Raw genomic sequence first — 24,935 nt, forward strand, 5'->3', positions numbered from 1 at the left:
AAAAAGTTTGCAGTAATGACTCTGAAATTCTGGCACTTCTGCTCAGGCCTTCACACGTGCCTTGCTGGGGCTTTGTCTGCCCTGCGTGCCATTCACCCAGCTGCTGTTTCCAAAATAACGTTGCCAGGGTGAGTTCCATTTGCAATGCAGACCAGACCTGAACATACTCAGTGGGATCAACTGACTCACAAGATGAGCTGCAGGATCTAAAACATATTGAGAAGTCACTGGCTCTGCATATCAGATTTCTTGCTTCTTCATTATACTAACTTCCCTCTGAAAATCAAAGTTCTATGGTAGGTTGCTATTCAAATGTAATGGCATCTTTCTGTATATATATACATTTTTAGTATCTGTCTCAGAGCTTTGTAACTGCTTAGCTGTTAAATATCTTTGAGTTATAATGGAAATAATATTTCAGGCAAGTGTCTGCAACAGCACATAGGAGGAAATGGCCAACAGTTTAGTGAGAGGTATAGCATCTCTTTTATTGAGGAAAAAAAGAAAACGCTTTTAAAATAGAGGAACAACTTTATTTCTAGGGAAAAAGTGTATTTTGAGATGCTTACTCTAGGGCAGTAGATTGCAGTCATCTATACCGCTTTGTTCATGTCCAGAAACACTTGCCCTTTCATTTTATATTAACAGCATGGTCTAATCTTGCTGTCATTGAAACGGACAGCAAAATTCTCTAACAAAGCCCTGGTACCTCTGAAATTGCCAGCAAAATTCCCATTAGTATCGGTGGCCAGGTCCAGTGCCAGGGAGGCATGGGCCTGGTGTCCAGGGGACACAGGGAGGACATGGTGGAGACAAGGGAGAAAAGGTTGTGTCCTGACACAAAATTCAGCAGTGGCCAGGGTGTGGGACTGGATCTGGGAACTCAGTTTAGATGTGCACAGTAAGGATGAATGTCACTGATACTGGTTTAAGGTGGAAACGTGTTCCTCCATCTCCGACCAGTAAGCCTTGGCTCCTGCTGTCAGCGCTCAGCACCTCGCGAGATTAACCACCAGTGTAACACACCTCTTACTCCTCACCTCTGCGCTCAAATAAATGCATTAAACAGAAAGTGTTGGAGTGTTCAGCAATGAAGCCTATAAAATTAAATCCTCAGTTACACTCCAGTAGAAAAAAACAGTCATAATTAAAATTCTTACTTATCTTTTCCCCTATTTTAAAGGACTTATCCTGGGAACTGCTGGGTGCTTTCTTGCCACATCCTCCGGCTGAGGGCACACAACTCTGAAAGAACGCTTTATCCTGGAAGAACAGAAAATACTGCCACTTCTTCTGTACATATGTGAATATATGCATGATCTTTCATTCTGCCTCTCAGTCAGTGCATTTCTTGGGCCTCTCGGGCTTGGATTTTATCAGGTGATCAATTGAAAAGGAGGGGACATTCACCTTGTTTAAAACAAAATTTCAAATCAAAACATAAGAAAACAAAATACAGTAATGCTCTGCTTTGAAAATACAGGGCTGTTTGCCTGTCAGAAGAAGCATGCTGCTTTCATTACACTTTCTCTGGAAACACCCCGGGCAGCCTGGCCAGCTGGCAGGCCTCTGCCCCCTTCCCAGCGAGCTGGAAGCCCATGGTGCTTGGTGCCCAGGCGCCGGGCAGTGCTGCCTGCCTGGCCGGCAGCTAAAAGGACTGACCGGCAGGAAGGCAGGCACCGACACACACTGCCCCGTTTTGCCAGGTATTCGGAAATATTGATGTTTCGTTCCAGCACAGAACAAAACGAAATGTTGACAACCTGGAATTTCCCACAAAACAGACGTTTCCTTTTCTGGCCAGCTCTAACATACACACAGACACAGACACACACATGCGCACACACACATATTTGCAGAAGTATTAACTGCTATGTAATGACACCAGACTATATGCCTACTTCCACCATGTGGTATGGAGGGAATCCAGCCCTCAAAAATCCTGTGTTACAGCAGCCATCAGAGAGCCACTCGGCCTGGAAAGCAGTTTGGTGGCATAACTCCTTCTTCATGGAGCAACCCGGAGCTTTGTGCTATGTCAGGGTGTGAAGCATCTGCTGTGGAGGAAGGAGAGCACTGCGTGTCTGAGGAGCCTACAGACAGTGACTCGACACAGCACAGTCTGTTACTTACAGAACAAAGTGCAAGAAAGGCATCACTGTGTGGATCAGCAGTGACTCTTTCTCCATTCCCTGTGAGTCCTTTTTTTTTTTTTTTTTTTTTTTTTTTTTACAGAAGCAGTTGCAAAGTGCCAAAAGCTATCAAGAAGTCTGTGTTACATCAGGCAAACTAAGTGTACTGACCCTCTGAGCTAGCCCACAGGGAAGAACAACAGGAGGGAGATTGCAGAGGAAGATAGGACTACTTAAGTAGCAATTCATTGTGAACCACTTTTCTAAGCTGTTGATAGAAGCATTAAGTGTGAGAGAGGAAGGGGACTTATCTTCTTGCCCAAGCAGAACCCTAATGACTCCTTAATGACTGCTAAATAATGTTGCCAATAATCTCCCTTTAATTATACAGCTCTAGTATGTCCTAAAAAGGAAACACCAAAGGCATCTGGAGTCCTTACATACCCAGTAGTCCCTTAGCCTAGTTCTGTAAAATGCATGTGGATATGTAGCATGAGTTATCACCTGGAAGATAATTCACTTCCCATCCTTCATCTCATCTGAAACATTCACTTATGTGAAATAAATTTGCTCAGCTCTTGATGCAGCCATCAATAAATGCAAAGTCTGTTGTAGCTTGTGAACATCCAGGTAGGCTCTCCTCAAGACAGAAATATATGTGATTTCACAAATCTACTTTGATAGAAACGTTTGATAGAAATGCTCTTCAGAAACGTTTTATCTTTGACCAGGAGGGACTACAAAAGCAGGGCGTTTAATGAACACAGCACCACTTCATGTGAAAATTTGAGGAGTATTTTTCAAACAGATGCCTATTGTAAGAGCTGGTGACTTGCACAATGGGCTTTTTAAAAGCCTGAAAAAATGAATTCCCTCTTTATCATTGTTAATTTTTTTACAAATGCTGAAAATAGGCTGGTCTTTGAAATAACAGCTTAATAGTACATCATGTGTGCAACAGGCTAAGGAGAGTATTTTATTTAAGCACAAAAATCTATTTTTGGCTTAATATTCCAAAGCTTTTCTAATTCTCGTTTCACTAAAATACTTCTTCAGGCACAGCCCAGATGCTGGCCAATACAAACACTGGTTTCATCTGGAATATTCAGCAAGCTAATTGATAAAAAACATGGCATAATAGGTGAAGGGTCTGTCATTTGACTTCCACCACCAGCTCAGGAGACTTATTGTTATTATAAATAATACAAATTAGGGAAACACAAAGAACCGGATTTCCACTTACTGTGTGGAAAGAGTGCCAAATTCTGGATTTTGGGATTAAATTGTAATGTGCAAGCCAGCGAAGCAGGAATTAAGAGCACCTCCAGAACTGTATTTTTATGAAAACATAGTGTGATTTCAACCAACAGCTAGTGCATGTTTAATTTTATCCATGTGTGTTAAATATGCTGCCTTTAAAGCTCCAGCTGATGATCTTTTTTAGTTGTTTTTTTGGTAAATTTGCAGACCGTCACCTGTCCTACCCCTCATTTACATGTATACAGCAGGAGAAGTAGAAGTGTAGGTGGGAAAAGTCACAAACCAGAGTATTACCTTAAATCAGATGGGAATTATATTATAAAGCAAAGGAGGGGTTATGCTAAGTAGCAGTCAAAAAACGGTCCCATGTTAGCATCTTATAAACCTGATGATAAGCATTGATTCCAAATGGGGAAGACATGAGCTAGTGCAAGGAGCAGACCTGTCTGCAAGAGCTACCTTTCCTGTGCTTCCAGGGCAAGGGCTAATCGCCACCCCCCTCGGAAGGGTATAACAACAGTGCCAGACAGTGCACCCAATTATAATACAAAACTAATAGCTTTACAGAAGCACTAGTAAAAGAGGCACAGTCACATCTACTCATCTTATTGCAAATATCACAGAAATCTGAGGGAGTGCAGGTCACAGCTGATGGCAAGCTCATGTAGTGTGGAGCTGGCCTCCCCAGTTCTCCGAGTGAGGTCCCCTGGAAAAGGGCAGGCAGGGAGGGGGCAGGCAGCAGTCTCCTTCCCAGCACCCAGCAGCTTCCTTTCCCAGTGCAATGGATATGGAGAAGAAAAACAAAACCGAGCAGGAGATGCCAAGAGAAGAAGTTCGGTGCAGAATACAAGTCCCAAAGGGCGATGGGAAATGAGGAAAGGCTCTGTATTCCTCCAGTGGAAAATATTAGAGCATGTACACAGTCTGAAATGCCCTTATTAGACAAGCAGCAGCCATTTCTCTTTTCCTAACCTCATTTTTTTCCATTAAAAAATAAAATAAAATTGGCCAGTTGATGTGATTCAGCTCCTGAACTGGCTTTTCTAGAGGTAACGCTTCCTGTCTGAAGTACTGTTTCTGGCTGGATGGATTTCCTGGCTGAGATTTTCAAAGTCACCTAGGGAACCTGCATGTTCACACATGTATCATGAATTTAAGCAGGAACTGTCATCTGAACCCCATGAGCAGATGTGAAATATTCTTTTTTTTATCCCTCTCTTCACATACTCTTTATTTGCTGCATCTTTTATCAGTCTCTTTGCTGTTTTATTCTTTCTTTTCATACTTTCTCCTTCCACTAAGACTCCTGACATTTCACTCCCTATGATTTTTTTTTTCTCTCTTTTTACCCTATAGCTACCAGCTTCTTCTGTGCCTTTGACTTTCCGTTGTCTCCAGATGCTCGCTCTCTTCATTATCACTCCTTTGTATCTATCACCAGTCTGTCTTGCCTGGCCAGTTGCCTCACATACAAAAGCTGAACCAGCTCTCCTGTTCCCAATATGACTTATAAAATGGGAATTAATTTCAATGCTCCCTTCCCAGCAGGAAGGCTGTATAGATCATCCAAGCTCCATGCAAGAACATCAACATAACTGCAGAAAGACCCTCTGCAATATTCTGTGGGATCATGGGGCAGGGAGGAAGAGAGACTGGGTGAAGAGAAATTGGCATACATCTGCTTTTCTTGGTCACAAATCACTATCTATATGATGTTCAAATGGCTTTGAACATTGATACATGCACCAGGTTGACCCACAATGTCCCAGATTTTCCACTGACATCTCTAGTGTGCTACAAAGACAAACTGGTGACTTACTTTGTAGGTTCAGCCACCTGCTTGACCATGAATTCCCAGGAGTGCTCTGTATGCATCCCTGTGTATGCAAATGTCAGGCTTTGTACCCACTCTGTACCACTGATTTAGAGTTTCCTCTCCTGTATCCAGATTATTTGTGAAGAAAAATGGGAGGGTACAAGCAGCCCCTGTTCCAAATGGGTTTCAAGTATTCTCACGAATGCAGTTGTGTCTTTAATACTGTTCCCAGTCTGGAACACAAGCATACTGAAAATAATAATTCAGGTAGTTGAATGCACTTTTGCTTCATTATTCAGAGAAAAACTATGCACTGATGTTGAGCCATGTGACATGTCATTATGCATTTGGCTCCATAGGCACAAAACCCAATCACTAAATATAAAAATGTCTAAAAAGTTATAAACATAGACTAATTTTTAATGAAAAAAGAGAAAATTAATGTGTCTGACTATATATCCAAGACATTCAATATTTTAATTCTACATTTTAGCCTAACACCCAAACCACTGCACAACTTCTTACTTTAAAATATTTAGGTCCTTTGAGGTCAAGGCTTCTTTTTGCAATACTTAGTTACAAAAAGCTGTTAGAGTCTGCCAATTCTACAGTGCAAAATTTATAGCAACAGGTCAAAAGACAGTTCCTAGAGGAATTCAGCAGCCCTTTGTAGTAAATCAGCAGTCATGTCTTTGATAAATGTCTCCTGAGTCCAGCAGTAACTGTTCCTCGGTGCTGAAAGATAAAACAGTGGACTTGTATGAGGCATGTAGTTTAGTGAAAAACACACAGCAACAAGGAACTGGTAAATAAGTTCTGAGGAAGTTAAGGTTAACCCAGTGCTCATGAACACTGAACTTAATGGCTCTGGAAAACAAGATGGAAGCCTACCTGGGCACGTGAATTCAAGTATGCTGCTCGGGTGTAAAATGTGCAGCCCCTTGAAGGATAATAAGACAATTGCTCTAACCCAAATGATGGATATAAAACTTTTTAATGTAGATAAAACCCTCTCCAGACCTTCCTATTTTGACAGTGTCACAGAATTCTGCATTCAGCCTGCTACTTGATAATTCTGTTAAGACACAGGCCCTACAAGCATAGAGCAGGGGTTCCTCCAGACTCCATTTTAACGTCCCAGGGGCCAGTCCTGCAGCTGCAACCGATACCGAGTAACCTCCACTTATAAGGCCACTGTTCACACAAAGCTCTTTTTTGCCTTTCATGGCCAGATTTGCTCTACTGATCAACTGTACTCAAGCCAGTGGGAATATTTTTCACGGCCTTAACCAGGTCCATGAAGAGATGTCACAGACTAAAGAGGCACAGAAGGGCCACTGGCTGGCTTGGAAGGATGAGGGTGAGGTTTCTGGGTCAGTTTTCACCCAGCAGAAGCAGTGCTCCCCTGGGAGGTGTCAGAGCAGCCCAGCATTTCAACACCACGAGAGAGTAGGCAACATCGGAAGCTACCACAGCCTGTTTGCAGCCTGTCAGTGCCTCATCATTTTAACTTCAGAGAGGGTGAGAGCTGATTAAGTCACACACTTTCGCGGGTAGTCAGGGCTCTGGTACCCTCACCCCTTGGGCAGGGTAAGGTTTTGAATGATGGGAGTACTTTGTCGTTGCAGTTGTTCACCAGTTTCTACCACTAGGATAGTATAGGGGAGGATGCCGGTGGCTGCAGCAGAAGGAAAATGAATAGGCCATATAATTCCTCTGGCTGAGATTTATGGGCCCATCTCATCAAGACTAAATTGGTGGTGTAGACTCAAATGAAAACTAGGTGTGAGGAGCAGCTTAATTTGACAGCATGAAAATTTGTCCCCTGCTGGCAAACAAATCTCTTTACTTTTTCTATTAAAAAAATTCAGTCTAGTTAAAAACCTGGATTAACTCCCATCCAAGCCATCAGAAAAGTCAGTCCAGTTAAAAAACTGGATTAACTCCCATCCAAGCCATCAGATCATCATCCAGGTACTGGAACCATGCTAGGAAAAATATTATTTCATATTCTTTTCTTCCCAACTCAGTATCTGGCCTCTTTCCACCAGGAGAGGAAAGGCCTCCCTCTGAGAGGAATAACACCAAGCCCTCAGTGACTTTTTTTGCACTTTTTTGAGGATTTCTTATTATAATTCATTTTTGGTGACATTTCATGTATATTATCTCAGGGGCAAGTGCCCATCTAGACTGGTTCATTAAGGATTTTCTGAAAATGCCCTGGGATTTCTGGTAATCGCCTTCTGTACCTACTAATGAGGGAGATTGTCTTTACAATAGGAAACAGAGCACATGACTATTTCTGAAATAGTTCATTAACTATGCCCTTATAGCTGAGCCAAAATTACTTACATACAAGCACGGATTCTGGATAAAAGTGACTGTATTCAGGGCTAGTCATTTACACAGGGAAGTTCCTCCAACATAATAAATTATACCAGAAGAGATACAGAGGAATCATTATTTTTGGAGAAGCAACATTTAAAAGTTCCCTCTGTGGATTCACACTTAATGCAAACGATACAGGAGGAAGCTATTTTGTGGTCTGGAGAAGGAAAAGTTTTAAAACATGATAAAGTGCAGGACTAATGAAGCACTGAGATCTGCAGTGTCTCTTGCCTCTTTATATCTACCGTATATTACTAAATACAATACAATAAAACTTCACGCAGGGGGACCAATGAATAAAGACATAAAATGCATCATTATGGCATACTCTAAGGCCATTTTAAAGTTCTTTTTGTTGATGTAAAATAATATAGGCTACCTAGGACTATAACTAGACTGTATGAATAAACATAATACAGATGAATCTAAGATTTGTAGGGAAGAGATCTCATGGTGTCTACATTGCTGATGGTTGTGAGAAAGAGACCTTATTATTATGTAATTCTAGATTCCCAGTCTGAAGAGGACACACTCAAGTCTGCTGTTCTAGTGCATTCTATACTACTAAAATGTTATTTTTTCTCCCAAATTCCTGTGAAAACCTAGGAGCTCTGGTTCTTTTTAGATCCCAGATGAAATGCTGAAGCCCAGCATTTCCCCTCCCTCCCTTCTCTATCCCGTTTCCAGTGACATGCACAGCCTGCACCATCCTGTTTTGCCCTAAAGATCCTCCAGCACATTCAGCCGGCAATGCTCAATGGTGTGGAGGAATCAGACTGAGTTCCTTAAAAAAATCCTTTCCTATTATCTGAGTGAAGTTTCCTTGAATACAGTAGTCCTTATTATCTTCCTTACACATCTGCACAGAGATATTGGACAATTTAACCCCAAATTGGAAAGATGAAACAGAATAAAAATGTATTTCCACATCCACAAAGTATAAACTATCCAGGACTCAGATCTCCTGGTTTATGGTGCCTCCACGCTATCTCAGAGCAATACAGCTTGCTTACATGAAAATTTGCTGCAGTCTAGTGTTACCAAATCTTCTCTGTCAAGCAATTTCTACTTGCCAGGCTCCTAACACACCCCCCATACTAATACCTAGGTTTCCATCAAAACCAAACATGCTTTTAAAACGTAACCTAAACCATCAGCAAGTACATATTTATGCATGCCCTAGTAAGCCAGCTGGCCTTTTCTGCTTAACCTAGCTGACAAAGCTGCATGAGACAGTGTTCCCAATCAAAGATGCTTGGCTGCGGATACATTTCCAGTGAGCAAATTAATCCAGACTTTGAGTACCGTTAGAACCTTTCTGGTTAATATTTTATCAGGAAAAAAAAAAAAAGAAAAAGAAAAAGACCCCACAGAACAAATATGCACAAGGTACACCACTATATAAACAGGAAACTAAGAACAAAAGTTTCACAAACACTTTTAGGAACCTTACTGTGCCTACCTGATTAACCTCTGCAGTACTCTGACATTACTGTACTTGGGAATACTAAAGAAAGAAACTTAAGTAGATTAGGTGTGTAGTTCAGTATCTTTGGGGAGGGGACAAATGGTAAAATGTATGTCATCGCGGGTTCTGCCCACGTTTATGCCCATAACATCTTATTCATGCCTGTGGCTGGGCATGTAGGTAGGTGCGTACCCAGCCTTTTCTACAGATGGAAGTATCTAAAAGCTTCTCTGTGTTTTAACTTTTGTATTTGAAAATAAAAGTGTTTGGTAGCTGAATTTCAACCATCTGAGCCTTGAAACCCACAGGAAGGCAGCTCTAAAAAGCAAACCGAAAGGGAGCCCCTTTCCCTACCTCCTTCCCTGCGGTGCTCTCTGAGCTGGCTGGAGCAGCACAAAGCTTGCCTCCGGTCTGGCCTATAGCTTACGTAAACACATTTCTAACTTTCATAAAGCTGATGTCAGACAGCATGAAAGAATAGATGAGTAAATGAGGGATATAAGGTTAATGGGTGCTTGAAATCCAGAGTTTCAGAAGTTTGTTTCAGGTGCTCCTATTCCTCCCTTCTTGCCCCTTGCTCCCTCCCCTTCCAATTTCCATGGCTTTGCAACCACATTTGTCTCCCTTTTAACATACCTTTCTCTCCCCTGCTGCTGTGGAAAAGACTCCCACAAACCACAAGATAAACTAATTTAGGACCACTTTTTCTGAAGTGCTGAGTTCCCATTTAGGTCCCCAGACACCTGCCAGATTTTGTTGTTGGGTATTGAATATTTTTGGAAAATCTAACATTTATTTACATGTTTAACTGGGATATGAGGTCTTTTAAGATTCTGGTTGTAGTCTGGGGTCCTATGATCCCTTGACTAAAACTGAAGACACACAAGGATTAGGAAAAGGAACTACATATAAATTGCTAACAAAGCAGTATCATAGCCTGTGCAGACAAAAATGTTTTTTTTTTCTCTTCTGGAGTCTGTTATATTCATAACCTACTTTTATGTTATTTACAACAGAAATAAACCATAATGAACTACAGAAATAAATCAGAGTGGACCAGGCAGAGAAATAATTATTGACTCTACCTTGCTAACAGTTCTACATTATTGAGTGAACTGCACTTTGTTATAATGGTTTTGTTGCAATAGTTCATCTCTGCTACTTTCTAAGTGTCTCACTAGAATATTTTCTTCGTGCAGAATGCTAAGAAAGGAGGATATAGCGTTCTGTAGCATTGCCTTTTGAATTGATGTATGTTGTGACAGTCATCCCAACTCTCATGCTTAGAAACATCTCAGGTGTCCCAAAGTCATGATATTTTCAAAACCCTTAAGTCACCATTGACTTATTATTTACCTCCCACCTTTGAAATCCATTTGAGGTCACATTACCAAGTACTTGTCCACTTGTAAGGCTGGAAATGCAGCCGTACAAAAAAGAAATCTGGGATTCACAGATAATCATTTGAGTACAGGAACTAAGGATTTACTTGTGAGACTCATGATAAAATCCTGAGAGCTGGCAACATTGACAGTGTGATTGTTACTGCAATTAATGAGAGTTTCAGGAACACTCACAGGAGATAATAGTCCCTCTGTGTGCAAAACATTTTTCCCATAAAACTGCTATAGAGCTTAGCTTGTATGTAGCTGCCAACATGAATTAGTCAAGAACAATTCATGTCAAATGATCCTTATTTCCTACCCTAGTAAGGCAAGAGATTTTACAGAAGAGCAGCGTAAGATGCTATATGTCAGCTTCAGAAAGTTTTTTTATATTGTCTCAGGTGATATTAACATAAGCAAATTAAGGAAACAAAATAATTGATCCAAGACATGTGCTTATATGATTCAAAACTATTGTATAGAATTTGCTGAAAAAACATACTTAAAAAGAAATGAGCAATGGCTCATTGTCAGACTACAAGGCTGTATAATGAAGAATTTCCTAGACATCCCTCCTGGGTCAGTTTAATATTTTCATTGATGAAATTGCTTCTTACATTTTCAAGCAATGGGAAAGCTTAGAGGGGCTGCAGGCACATTGAAGAGCAAGACTAGGCTTCAGAATGACAGAGAAAGTGGTCAAATGGTCTGAAAACATAGTAGGATGTAATCCTAAAAAAGAATAGTAGTAGGATGCAATTTAATATGCACAATGGCAGGGCTCTAAACAGTCAGGAGTAACTATTTGTACACATGCAGAACAGGTAATGATTGCTTCTGCAGAAAAGGTTTTGGGGATAATAGCAGATAAAAGCTAGATATGATACCATGCAGTTGGAAATTTTTTTAAAAAAAGGGTTGGGGGGAAGGAAAACATCATATTGCATTGTATAAACACTTTTGTTGGAATAAAGTAACAATCCTTCTTCTCTGACTAGTGCTGCCAAAACTGTAAGTGAAGTTCTGTTCCAAGTTTTAGGCACTGGATTTCAAGGAAGAGGTAAACCCATAAAAAGACAGAATTGAAGAGAAATTACAATAATCTTCAAATATATACAAGGTAGCACAAGAAAGAACAGTCTTACAGTGACTAGGACTGAAAAATATAATGAATCTAAGTAACAACAGTGCAGATTTAGGTTAGTCTTTAGCTTTAGGACAATTTCCAGTAAAGATAAACAACTTTTATAAGAGCAATAATTAGACAACCTAATGAAAGAAATTACATATTTAAAATAAAATAAGCTCGTTTTGTAGTGTACGATTCTTGATGAACATCAATCAAAGGGATAAGTTCATGTCACATCACATGCAAACTACACCAGGAAGCTACTTGTAGTGCAGTTAAACAAAGTTTGCAATTAAAAAAATGATGCAGAGGTACAAGTTAGGGAGTAGGTGTATTTTAGTATTTGTTAATACTGTGCCAAAAAAACTAAGAGTACCTAGATCACTCTGTTTCCAACTATTTGTTTTCAGTTATTGCTTCAGGTTTACTCTGTTATGCACTGACTCAAATTAGCTGAGTGGCTATTTGTGGAACTGGAATCAGAGACATAAATAACTAAACTAGTCTAGGCCAGTCCATAGGGAGAATTTAATTTTAGCTATAGTGTTAGATAATTTAATGTTTTTTGGTTTTTTTCAATATCAATGTCTCAAAATATACCTATGTGAAATTTTGGCCTATCAGTCGGAGGATCTGAAAAACTGAAAAGAAATTCAATTGAGACCAAATAAGTTTTCCAGAGAAACACTCACAGATCAAGCTGGATATTATTCACATTTTCTTAGATAACCAACAAAAACCCAAATGTTGAATAAATTAATAAATCAGGTCTTTTATAGATGTAAAAGGTGCACAGTCCCCTTTCTCCATTTTGCATATCACCTTTAGGTGTATGGTGGCTACAGTTTCAACTAAATACACTGAGGAGCTGAACAGGTTGCAAAAAGATGAGAATCTCACTGAACTTGTTATTAGTATGCCCTGTTTTTAGTAAATCTAAAAATTCAAAAAGGAAATTAAGAAGTTAATTGAATCTGCGTATTGTAACAATAGCCAAAGGCAAAGAAGATGTACTGATGTTAGATAATAACGTTTCATTTCTTTCCTGTCCTGAAAGGTGATATGTGTTATAAATAATGCCCCTTGGCACAAGAGTTTGCTGGAATGTACTGGTTTAGCATGGATCAGTGATCTTAAAGCTTTCTAAAGTGGGTGCAAATGTCAGTCCACTGAGTAATGAGCACCAGGGAGGATTGTTCCCTACAGGATCTGTCTAAATAAATACGAAACTACTAGCTGTCACTCTGAAAATAGGGTCAAAGGCTATTTTTTTTCATCTGATTGCTTGTTTGTCAAGCATGCAAAACAATACATAAAACATAAGGAAATGAGGAAATACCGACCGGCATATGGCAGAGCTTTATGAGACTGAGCAGTGTGTAGAACTGTTCCTGAACAGTCATATGAAAGTCATGAAAATTACTTTCTTTCTTTCCCAGAAAGAAATTTTGTAACTGCATTGTGGATATGCATTTGCACCAGTATTTGGACTAAGACTGTTTTCAAACAAATATTTTGGGAGTATTTTAGAAGAGAAATCTGTGTGGCTGAATGACTGCTCATTTCTCATGAACAGCTGATTACTCTATGACAAAGGGGATTTTTTTAATCTTGTGATCTGCAGAGCCATAGAAGCCCATGCACTACCTCTATCTGCGACTCTATGAGAGGTGACAAAGAAAGCAAAAAAAAATTGTCCACAGGCTTAAATGCAGAATGCCATACCTTCACTAGACGAGTGCTAGAGGACCAGAAGTTGAAAATATTTGAAAACCATTGAACTAAACCATAATCAAATAGTTTGCTAAAAATACAGAGGCTGAGATATACTCACCAAGAAGCCATCACCTACTACCTTCAGTGAGAGCTTGGATGGATCCCTAGTTCAAAGCCCATTGGAGTTGATGTAAGTCATTCAGAGACTTCAATGGATGTGGCTGTACTTGAATAACAAAGTAATTTTATAAAATATAAATTTGTTTGCAAGAAATTCATGTATAGAAGAGGAACAAAATTCATCAAATACATATCTTCATGTAAATAATTTGCCCTAAATCCAGTGCTTACCTAATTTCCCTCAAAACTTCTGTGTAATATCTGCAAACCTACACTGTAAACTAAATGGAGTAAAACTGAATTCCAGCATTCCATGGAGTTCTTTTTGAAGGTTTTATATGCTACATATACACTATATTCATATTTAAAACAGCTGTTTAACATATGAGGATTTTACTACTTAGTTTACTTCTACCATTTTTCCATTAATAAATTCACCATATATGCAGGCCTACGAACAGTCTAAAACAGACCCAAATGTTCTAAATACACAGTCAGTTCATTAATAAATGATAATAAAGAAAAAGGAAAAGTACAGTTTTTCTATTCATGTCAGCTGAAAAGATACAAGCGAAACAGACTGATATCATCCAATCTCACAGACCACAGGAATAAAAGCATGTAAGCCTTCAACTAGCAAAAAAAAAACCCAAAATCACATATTTTAAAAAAGCTTAAAGAAAATTCCAGAAGAATATAATTAGAGACACATCTTTTCCTAGTTCTGGTCTTGCTCTATTCTCAGTGTCAGGTAATGCAGGTGTATTTCCTAAAACAAAATCATACCCTAAGATTTTCAAATGTACCTAGGGATCACCTTGGCTCTACAGAAACCAGCGGCATGATGTCTCCGTTCAAACATATAAAACCAAAGGCACCAAAAGCTACTACTCTTTTAAGAAACTCTGGGTCATAAAAACGGCTGCTTTCAGATTCATTGTTAATATTGAGCCTAACAACCTAACTTTATACAGTTCAGAGAGTCTGTGAGCCCTTGCTGCCAGCACAGACACACTCACCCGTTCTACTTAGACTCAATGGCAAGCTGTGCTGCAGGTCTGCTCTGGGTGGAGATGGCAAACAGATGAGTTCCCACACTTGTATGCATTTGGGTTCTTTTGGGCAATTTTAGATGAATTCAGAGGTCACTGGAAAGTGAACCCTGACAGTTCAGAATGCTTAAATTACAAGGAAAAAAGCAAACAAACTTGACCCCCACTCTTCATGATGGCTCTGACAATTGTGAAATTAAAGAAAAAGAAAAAAAAAAAGAGGAAATTACTGAAGGTTTGATAGGAAAAAGCAGTTTATATGCAGCATATAGTATTATATCCTTCTGTGAAACAGGGAGATTAAAATCCACTGTATCTTGCAGTTTTCCTAATTCTTTCTTCTCCCCCTAAAAATCCATGGACTCAGGATGAGCAGGACAAGCGTGGTGCACACTAAGCATTCCAATTCTTTTGAAAGGAGCGTTTTGCTAGTGGAAAATGTGCTGTCTCTTTGATTGCAAATGTAGTTGATTGTGAGGAGAATGAAAGGATGACCTATGACATGACCTGCTAGCGCAATAAGGTCATTTTTTTTTCCCCCTCCTCACACAAAAGATAAGAGGCTGACTGCTTACAAAGTGTTCTGGCAAATGGACAAATTAGGACTGCTTGGACTCCCGCTCCGGTCAGGCAAGTTATTCTAAGTGAAGATAAGTGAAAGTTTAAAATGTTTTGAGGAGGAGGCAGACTGCAAGCTTTCATTCCTGTCCCAAATGGATGGATTGTGAAGGAAGAGAGCTGTGCAAAAATGACTGGCCCAGGAGTTTCAGATTTCAGACTTGAAGTTTCTGCAGCTGAGTCGCAGAGATGGGGAGGACAGGATGGCTATGTGGGTGCAATGTCGGACAGCACCGACTCAAGACAGCAAGCCTCAGTTTGACTCCCAGCTTGACCATTTGTTTTCTGTGAGGCACCATGCAAGAATAGACAGGCAGATAAAATCCACCTTTGAGGCACAAGCCAGATCCTGGGTAAAATTCATACAGCTACATTACCATAGCGTTGCATTTAAATAACATCTGTCCATTTAGGACAACTCTGGCATCATGAAAATTCAACTTTATGGCTTTCAAATCCAAATTTGCATTGGCTGGCCAGGTCAGTGCATGGGGAATTTTCTGTCCATGTGTGCCCACATGTATAAACATACCCCTGATCTACTTTCAGACCAACATTTCAAGCTCTGCACGAGTCAGGGAAAATATTTTCATACCTCAGTGGTGTGTTATGAGATAAAATTATCTGTGAGTGAGAAGTGTTCAGATAGGACCATGCTGTTCATTTATACACCTAGCTAGAAAACTGAGATTCTTTTTAGCAAAACTAGGGTCAGGTTTCAATTGAACCCTCAGTGAGGGCTATGGTTTGGGTGAAAGTTCCCTGGTTCCAACAAATAAACAGCCTAAAGCTCAATCATTTTAACACAGAATTGCTTTGAGATTTGGGGTTTGAACCCTAACCCTCAGTACAGAATTCCTGAGTATGAACTCATTCAAACCAAAGCCAAAACAAAGGTTTTCATGAAACCCAGGAAGCCTGAAACACCAACTTTCTTACTAGTGCTACAAAGCAAGCTCCAGAAAACCACAGAAAAGCCCAAACACCACAAAAAAATTAAACAGATGGAAAATGTCATTTTATGGAAATGCTTATTTCTTCCTACAAATCTGGCAGGTTCTCTAATTTCTGTTTGATCTGCTTCAGAAATATAGAGTATCAGTAAAGTTCCACCTAAAGTTTATCCAGCATGCACCTGGTACGAGCTGCAAATCAAGGAACTATCCCATTGAAAGAAGAATCTTAATCACCCACCATAGGGTGACAGGCCAGATAGATGTTTTCAACACATTCATGGAAAGCTATCAAATGTGGTGTCATGTGATTTCACTTCACAAACTTTTTTTTGATGGAAATGGAATATTTTTGGGAAGTTCTGAAAAACTTGCAAAATAAGACATGTATCCCAGCATCACCCTGATGAGCCAGATTTGCACCATCTGACAGAATGTCACTGTCAATTTGTTTGGGCTCTAGTCCAGAAGAATCTTCAAGCAAGTATTCAACTCCAAGTATGGCAGCAATCTTGTCCAAGAATTCATATGTTTTAAATGAAGAACTTTCTTTAGTGCTTCACAGAGGCTGGAGCTACATTAAGAGATAAGTGAAAGGTAAACCTGAAGCTCACTCTTGCATAAAGTACAAGCACAGACCTTTCCTTTTTAGTACTTTTCTCAGTAATCAAAATGAGCATATAAATGAACTTCTTAGCCCTGTCAAAATTGAATATGTGACACAGAATAAGCAACAAGAATGATTCTGCCCCCCCACACTGCACACAGTTCCCATTCTCTTTTGGTGGAAATTGTGGGAAAATTCAGCCCTGTGCATCTGTCAAGCCAAGTCTTCATCTATGACCACAACAATGGAGATAGAGGATCTGGAGATCATTTCCCTCAACAGTCTTGGACATGCTGATATCATCATGATGCTGTAGAGCATCCATATCTCCTATGTCATGATTCTATCGCTAAAATATGTGGGTATATCTGCACAGTGATTCATCATTAGGTTAAATTGAGTAAAGTCAAATAGAAACTTTTATTGCCCCTTGTTTTAGAATATAACAGAAAGTACTTGACATCTGGTCTCTTTTAATGGCATCTGGAGTTGTGTCTAAGCAGATACTGCAAATTCAGTTTCTTCAATTGCATTTGAATTTCAGTACAAGTTATTTTAGCAGAGACACAAACTCTTCATTTTAGAACTAGTTAAACTTACAAAGCAAGAAGACAGACACTCTCTGAAGCTCCTTTGGTTAAAATCAGTGTCTGTACACTGTACACCCTTTGATCTCTGGACAACAAAGAGCAACCTCAACTTAGAGGCAGGATGAGGAGAAGATGAGGAAATAAAACATTCATTGAAAGGGACTATCAGCTGCCATTCAATCTGAGTGGGACACTTCCTGCTACTTTTTCGGATTGCTTTTTGATTTCTAGCTTGTTTTTGTTTTTCTTTCGGGGGGGGGGGGGGGGACGGGGACGGGACGGGGACGGGACGGGACTTATCAGCAGCTTCTGACACATTTCATATGAGCCATTCCACTGTTCTACAGCCTCCACTCAGCATTATCTTCTAACCTCCAGCAATCATTTGGAGACCCCCCTGCTTTGGGTGTGGAACTGCTCCTGACAGACACAGAACTACATGTGTTAGGGTTCACTGGGAAGGAGACTGTGCAGATTCACAGATCTCATGGCTAGTGCATGGGCATGGGCTTGTACTCTCAAATACTTCTGCTGTCTTCAGTGTAACTAGTTACATGAATTATATGAATAAAAATTCACAAAATCTGACTCATGAAGAATACACAAGGGGTTTTAGTAGTTAATTCCAGCTTTGCAGGGACTGAGCCCTAACTCAGCAATCAGCAATTAGTTTGGATACAGTATCAAATTCATAAAGCTACTGTGTTTTGATCACTAGAAGGGACAGAGATCTATGTAGTTACCACCTATCAGTTGCAGTATAGCATCAAAGCGCCAAACTGATGAAGTTAGAGGCAGAAAGACCAAGACTAAAACTCACTGACTTTTAAACTATATCAGTTTACAACTGGGACAGACTTAAGACAGATATGGCCAATAACCAACAGTTACTGCAGCTCTGCTGCCAGGCAGTAACTTACTAAGTTATAAATATAACTCAGCTGTCTGTCTGAACCCTAGCACATTCAGTTAATGAACACTCGTTAATTTTTTTTAACCATGCTGAGATTTCTATTAGAAGCACGCGATTTGGGTTTTTGAACACGGCTGCTGGTCTTTGGAAAAAGAGGAGGAAGTTATTTAACTTTTTCTCATGCATAGAGAAAAATAAGTGTTTAGAGTTTCTTCTTGTTTTCCTGATTACTATTGAATGGCTCCCACACTCACTTCCAAAAGGCATTTATCCTCAGCTCATTACAGATACTGTTACAATTTAGCAAGGAAAACAATGACTTCCAGGAGCACCTTGACTCTGTGTTCTAGCTGCCCAAATATTGCTAACCTACAAAGTGCAAAATAAGGGTTTTAGAACATGTAACATGTGGCGACAGAACAGAATATTTGCAAGTATATTGGTGCACTGCAAGAACATCAGCAACAATAGGATAAGCTGTATCTCTGCTCATTGGGCCAAATTCTGCTGCCTGTTTTCAATGCAGTTACCCCAGCAAATCAGCTGAGTGACTCCCGATTTATACTCATGTAATGGAAAGCAGAATCTGACTCACCATATGGAATCCATTTGGAAAGTCTACTTGTGAGTTTTATCTACAGCTTATTGAATTGTTCATTTTTCTTATTTCTGTTTTTCTTGGTTTCATTGCAGGTTGATAAGCATTCTGAATGCCTGCTGAGGACTAAAGTTATTATTAAACATCTGAAAGTAAAGGTACCTAGAGAACTAGATGGGCTATCCTATTTCCAAAACACCATCCAAGTTTCTTTTTGTTGTTACCACACAGAACTCTGACCCAAATCATCACCAGCCTGAAGGGAAAACACGAGAGTATAAATAAGTTATAAAAGAGTATTTACCTCTTGAATAACCTATTCAGGACCTGCTGTATGTTTATACAATCATAGTTGTTGCAGAACGGGAGGAATTCTGCTCCTCAGGCTGAATGCTCTGCAGCCCTCAAACAATGAGCTCTGCGGCTCCTGAGCACTGCAGCCCCTGCTCCCAGGGGGTTTCCACACGTCTGGATTTCTTCCACAGCCACGGTGCCGGGTTCACCACAGACCCCATGCCCATCACACAGGTTACAATAGACACAACAGGCTGACAAACCAGTGTGGCTCCCATCTTACCGAGGATGCTCTCAAGCATCCAAAGAGAAATCTTGTGACACTAAATGTCGGCTGGATTGCCACATCAGGAATGTCTTCACTGGGGTTCTCTGTTCTGACAGCTTTGGGAACAGACAGCAAAACAAAGATCTATGTAATCCTGACCAAATCAATGGGCACAAGATTTTCACTGCTTATTCCAGTGAAAGGCCTGGGATGGAGCTCATGGTGGCATTTGAACCCTAACTGTATTTTTTTTACAGAGAACGGCAGAGTATGCATATGTGGAAAATAATTTTGAACCTATGCCCTTAAGATACAGTTAAACATTTCATTAATTCCTTCTTAAAAACCACAGATGTAATATTTTCATTCAAAAGGTGGAATTGATCCTAAAACATAATGGTTTTTTTAAGGTATAACCTTCAGTTATGTGGGGGTTTTGTATGAAATAAAGGAACAGATAAAGTCAGTAATACAAACTATTGGCCCATAACTAAATGTTGAATAATCTTATATTTGGAGAGTGCTGTTTTAGGATTTCATACACCTATTATCATTCAATGGAAGCAGAATAATCTTCCTTACACAAGTAAACAAGGAACATGATAAATAGCAATTACAACAATTGAACATTTTTTATCAGTGCAACCTCCTACAAGATTAGAAAGAAAAGACAAGCAAATTCTGTTCAGCACAACTCTAGATTTTCATGAAATTGCGAAACTTTCTAGAAATTACTAGGAGGTGAACAAAGCCAGTCCTATGCCAATATTTAAACATGATGAATGAGACACGGTAGAAATAGGTCTGAATAGTTGGCATTGTACTCTACAGATAAAGAAACAAAGAAAAATTATTTAATTAGTGTCAACTAGTCAAAGGAAAAGCTTAGGTCTAATATCCTCTTCTAAGCATAGAGGCAAGAAGCAACAAGTTTGGCTGATAAAAGTAGTACCAGTGTAATATAGCAAGATTTATGAAAGCCATTTTATGTTAATAGCCAGTGACATTTTGAATAAGAAATGAGCACTCTGTTAAATTTATTCAGCCTTGCAAAATAGCCTGAAGCTGGACAACTGAATAGGTCTCCAAAGGGAAATGAGAAAAGGAAAATCGATTTTTAGTTTTACAGAGCTGAAATAAGCTTGCACAGTCATATCCCTGTCTGTTTATTTCATGAGAAAGTTGAAGATGACACAGAAAAAAAATACTTAGGAAACCAGTTCACAGATGCAGAGTCACCTGGACTGCTGTGTGAAAAAGGCATGGTTATAAATCTGAGTTCCAGTTGGGCCAAGTGCAGGACACCAGCTATGCAAAGTGAATGCTGCCAAGACAGCAGACTACATCTGGCAAGTTGTAGCTCTGGAAATACTTGGGGTCTGGAGGTGTCCCTAATGCTATGCTATGGCTGAAAGGGTTAATTTATTTGAGGATTAGATGAAGAAATAGGATAGTAATAAACAGGACAAGGAAAGTCACCGTACATTTACTTTTGGAACTGGTGTCCAACTCTGTACTGAGTACTGAGGAACCATGAAGAGTGCAGAAAACACTTGGAGAAATGAAACAAAGGACTGAAATTTTTGCCTTATACTGAAACACTCAGGAACTCAACAGATTCCTGTGTCAAGGAGAATATAAAAGGGTGACTTGCTTGGCAACACAAATGTTGTAATTCTTCAGAGTTGCAAAAGATCAAGTTATAAGAAGCTTAACTGTCTGAGCACTGGAGATAGACGAATTCTGTACAATGACTGATTAGCCACTAGGACAGCTTAATAAGGTTATAGCAAATTCCCATCATAGGCCATTTAAAATCAGGACTAGAATCTTTTCTAAATCAGATGCTTCTTTTGGAATGAGAAATAGCTTATGAAAGTTCTATGTCTAAGTTATGCTGGAGGTCAGACAAAATTATTATGCTCCCTCCACCTGGTTTCATAGTGTCCCAGTAGAAGTCCCAGAATTAAGCTTCCAAAGGGAAGGAGCTGGCCTCTTAACATGTCTAGCTAACATTTCTTTGAAACGTGTTTGGTTCTGATTGACAAAATGCATCCTTCAATGCAGCATACTTTTTTTTTTTAAACCTTACCACTAAATTTAACAACCAGACTTTTTTAGTTTTGACTGTCTTCAGCAGGAACACTTCACTTCTTAGGAAGAAGCTGTCCTCTGAGCAGCTGGTAAATTAGACAAATTCCCGTATAAAAGAAATTTCGGACTGAGAGGAAAAGACTTTGTGCAAGATTAGATTAACATAACTATTTATTTCCAAAAGGAAAGACCTAAAGGACAATGCCATAACATGTGTATCAAGTCACTTGTCTCAGTTCCAGAACTAATTACTATTACAAATATTGACTCTGCGCATCCTGCTAGCAATCCAACAAGATGTCACTTACTAAATTTTTTGTTGAATCGGTCCCAGCCTCAGATCTATATGAGGCTGTTCTACTGATGTTTATACAGACCTCAGGCCAGAGCAAGTGATTAACTCCGGCTGCTTTGACTGCTTTAGCAACACAAAATATCTATAAGCTGGACCTGATGACTACATTTACTGAGTTTATTGTTTGTCTCATCAGTGAATTTGCTGTAGGTGAAGATCTACAGAGGCCTTTATTTTATAATTATTTTTCCAGCTCTCAGAGTTTTCAAATTTATCTTTCTTGGCACAAATGAAGGGGGAAAATAGTGAATAAAGGAGTGATGTTTTTCCTTCTAGCAAGTTTTTTCAGTGGTACAAGACCTTGCTAAAAAGTTTAGCAAAGCAAAATGAACTATACTAGAAGATAATTCTGTTAGGTGATGAAACTCCTCTTCCTCTTCTCTGAAAAAAACAGAAATGTTCTTTCTTTTGTGGAAAAATTGGGGAATTCTCTGTTTTATTCTTATTTGATACCAGTGTCAAGACACTTTATAGCCTCTGTTAGTATCTTACATTTCTCCATCTTCTGGATAACACCGGATGAAAACAAAATTATATGACATAAATACACAGACTAAAAACACAGCCTATGGAATACAAAATCTAGATCAGCTTTGGCAACATCTCAGCCAAAAAAAAAAAAAAGAAAATCCCCAAAAGTCAAAACACTTAATCAGGACATTTCTAAAATCACATGCTTTGGCTTTTCTTCTTAAAATGAATTTTTTACTTTCAATTAAATTGACCTAAATCTTATAAGTAGAGTAAAAAAAAAGGAAGTTAAGTAACACCTCAGATAGGGTTTCTACATGTTAAAAATGTTGGATCTCTTAAAATTATCTCCATTCCTTTTTCCTTTCATTCCTTTTTTTCATAATGCAGCTGTGGAATGGAGAAATCCATTATTCATATATGCAGGGCTAGAATTCCTCTACTAAACCAGTGATACTATTTTTTCTAGAATAATTTTAATACATATTTGAATTCCACACAATCAGATGGGGAAAATTCATGCCTTCAGCTAAGTTCACATGCCTTAAACTGTTGGTGATAATTATTTTGAAATGTACCATGTCCTACGTGGTGAAAAAGCATCAGACACAGTTCCTTCTGAAAGGCTGAGTTTGCCAATTTAACTTTGAGTAAACAATTTGTCAGTGTCTAACCCTTGTGGATCTATTTGCCCTGCTACATATTTGCTGCCATTAAAAATGCTGAGGGTTAAAAAATGACACCTCAGCATGAAGCATATCTAATATTGCATCTGAAGCACTGCTTTTCCTTACTCAACAAAGAGTGCATATTAGACTATGTAAAAGTGTCTACTTTCAAAGGCATGAATCCCCATGCTATGCTAACTCAGAAGTGTTTAGAAATGTCAGCCTTCTCTGGAAGTGAATTGTGTAACTATACTTCAGACACAAATGCTTAATGTTGCTTAAGCTCAATTTGTGGAAAGTAAATACAAACTCTAATTTTAGCTTTATTTATTTTATTTCTTATTTTTTTATGGGAGGATTCTTCTCTTTTCTTTCCACCGATACTATAGGATCTTCTTAACCAATATTTTTAATAAGAGAATATTTAATCATCAATCAAATAGAATAACTACTGATTATTTTAGTAGTAGGAACTCATTAATTCAGCTCACATGGGGATGTATATTTTGGGTTGACTTCATACTCTGTGGAAAAAATACTTTTACTTTTTTGGAAATCTCCTACTAACCAGATTTTTAAAACCTCATTTAAACAAAAATAATAATGTCTGTGTAAGATGCTTGTTTATTAGTTTTCTCAAAGGACCCTACAGGAGTATGAGTCCAGTGCTATCTTCCCAGTGGGAAAATAAGATGAGAAAGGAATAAGAAATTTTTTTCTAGATACCAAACCTGGTGATGAACATGCTGGGTGTTCGCACAACACTTGATTTGGACATGAATTCAGCAGAGAAGGAAGATAAGGGACTGCAGCACAGTCAGAGACACTGTTGGGAAGGCAGTGTGTGGTATCGCTTTGAGACGGTTAGAAATTACTCTTTTCCAAGCAGTCATGTATGTCTATTGGGAGCAGAACACCATTTCACATTGTACCTGAGACCCAGGACTAAGACTGAATGGTATGCCGGTAAAAGGAAGTTTATTTTCTTTGTATTGGCAATATAGAATTTGAACTTACTCATCTTTTCATCAAATTAGTAGTGGAGCAGACAGTAGACAGTTTATCATGTAGACCATCTTACATCTGACACTTACAATTCACGTTGTCCAAATTCAGCACTTTATTTTGGCAAGCCGTTATGTGTTCAGCCTTTTGGTCTTTACTTCTTGGACGATTCAGAGTACAGTAATTCAGGAAGTAATATTTTAAATCATCCAGTACAAGAAATGAGGCCACCTTCTCATATGCTGTTGCAACCATCCAAAGCTATTCCTTTCATGGTCTAAAAGAAAGGGGAAGGGATAGAAAAATGTTTGGAGGGAACTGCCAGCAAATGCCATACATTTTGTATTTCATTTTTCAGTCTTTTTTAGTGTTCAACTGCCCCAAGGTCTGAAGCCTTTCATTTAATAAGATGTTATTAATTTTGGAAACAACACCAGATCCAATCTTCTTGCCAAGTAGACAGGCCTGTTTTGATATCTTAGTAATGAATAGCACCTTCAGCCTTGACTATTACTAACTCTTGTAACCCTAAGCTGGCATCATTATAATGTTCATAGGTCTTTTCTTTCCACAGCAAAAGAATGAAAGATTTTATCAAGGCATGAAGTACATTCCAGCAGTATGGACAATTTCTTTATTGCTGAAAGTGTAGTTTTAAAAATCTATAGAACCTCTTATGAACAAAAAATTCCTTATACAGCTGTATTGTGTTGTTTCCACATTTGTTTAAACACAGGAGTCTGGCTAAGGAATATACAAACGATTCATAAAAACATGCCTATGTTACACATGTGTGAACCACATGGAGAGTAACATGTGGATTTCAAACTCAGAGCATGGGTTTGCCTTTTTATAACTATCTGAAGTAAGAATATTCTAAGTAGGGACATTTTTTCAATAATATTTTTGAAACCTTAACCTCAGAGGGTATCAAAAATGTCTCTCATGAGATATGGGGACACACATATTGCAGGCAGCTGTTTGGAAAAGATAACACCCAGCTGAAAAAGCAAAAGGGATGAAGTGCCCGCAGAT

The 24,935-nt window shown here is 39.0% G+C and overlaps 1 long non-coding RNA gene across 2 annotated transcripts in view; it reads right to left on the reverse strand.

Moving 5' to 3' along the window:
• Positions 1–5,728: 5,728 nt before the first annotated feature.
• Positions 5,729–24,935, reverse strand: part of LOC141941863 (uncharacterized) — a 47,259-nt gene continuing 28,052 nt past the window's right edge. For both annotated transcript variants that reach the window (XR_012628453.1, XR_012628452.1), the window contains exons 2-4: positions 23,990–24,177; positions 13,413–13,520; positions 5,729–5,943 (exon numbers count right to left, since the gene is read on the reverse strand). This is a non-coding gene — a long non-coding RNA (uncharacterized LOC141941863). The remainder of the gene's footprint in view (positions 5,944–13,412; positions 13,521–23,989; positions 24,178–24,935) is intronic.

The sequence above is a fragment of the Strix uralensis genome, chromosome 3 (assembly GCF_047716275.1).
Source record: "Strix uralensis isolate ZFMK-TIS-50842 chromosome 3, bStrUra1, whole genome shotgun sequence".
NCBI classification, from domain to species: Eukaryota; Metazoa; Chordata; class Aves; order Strigiformes; family Strigidae; genus Strix; species Strix uralensis.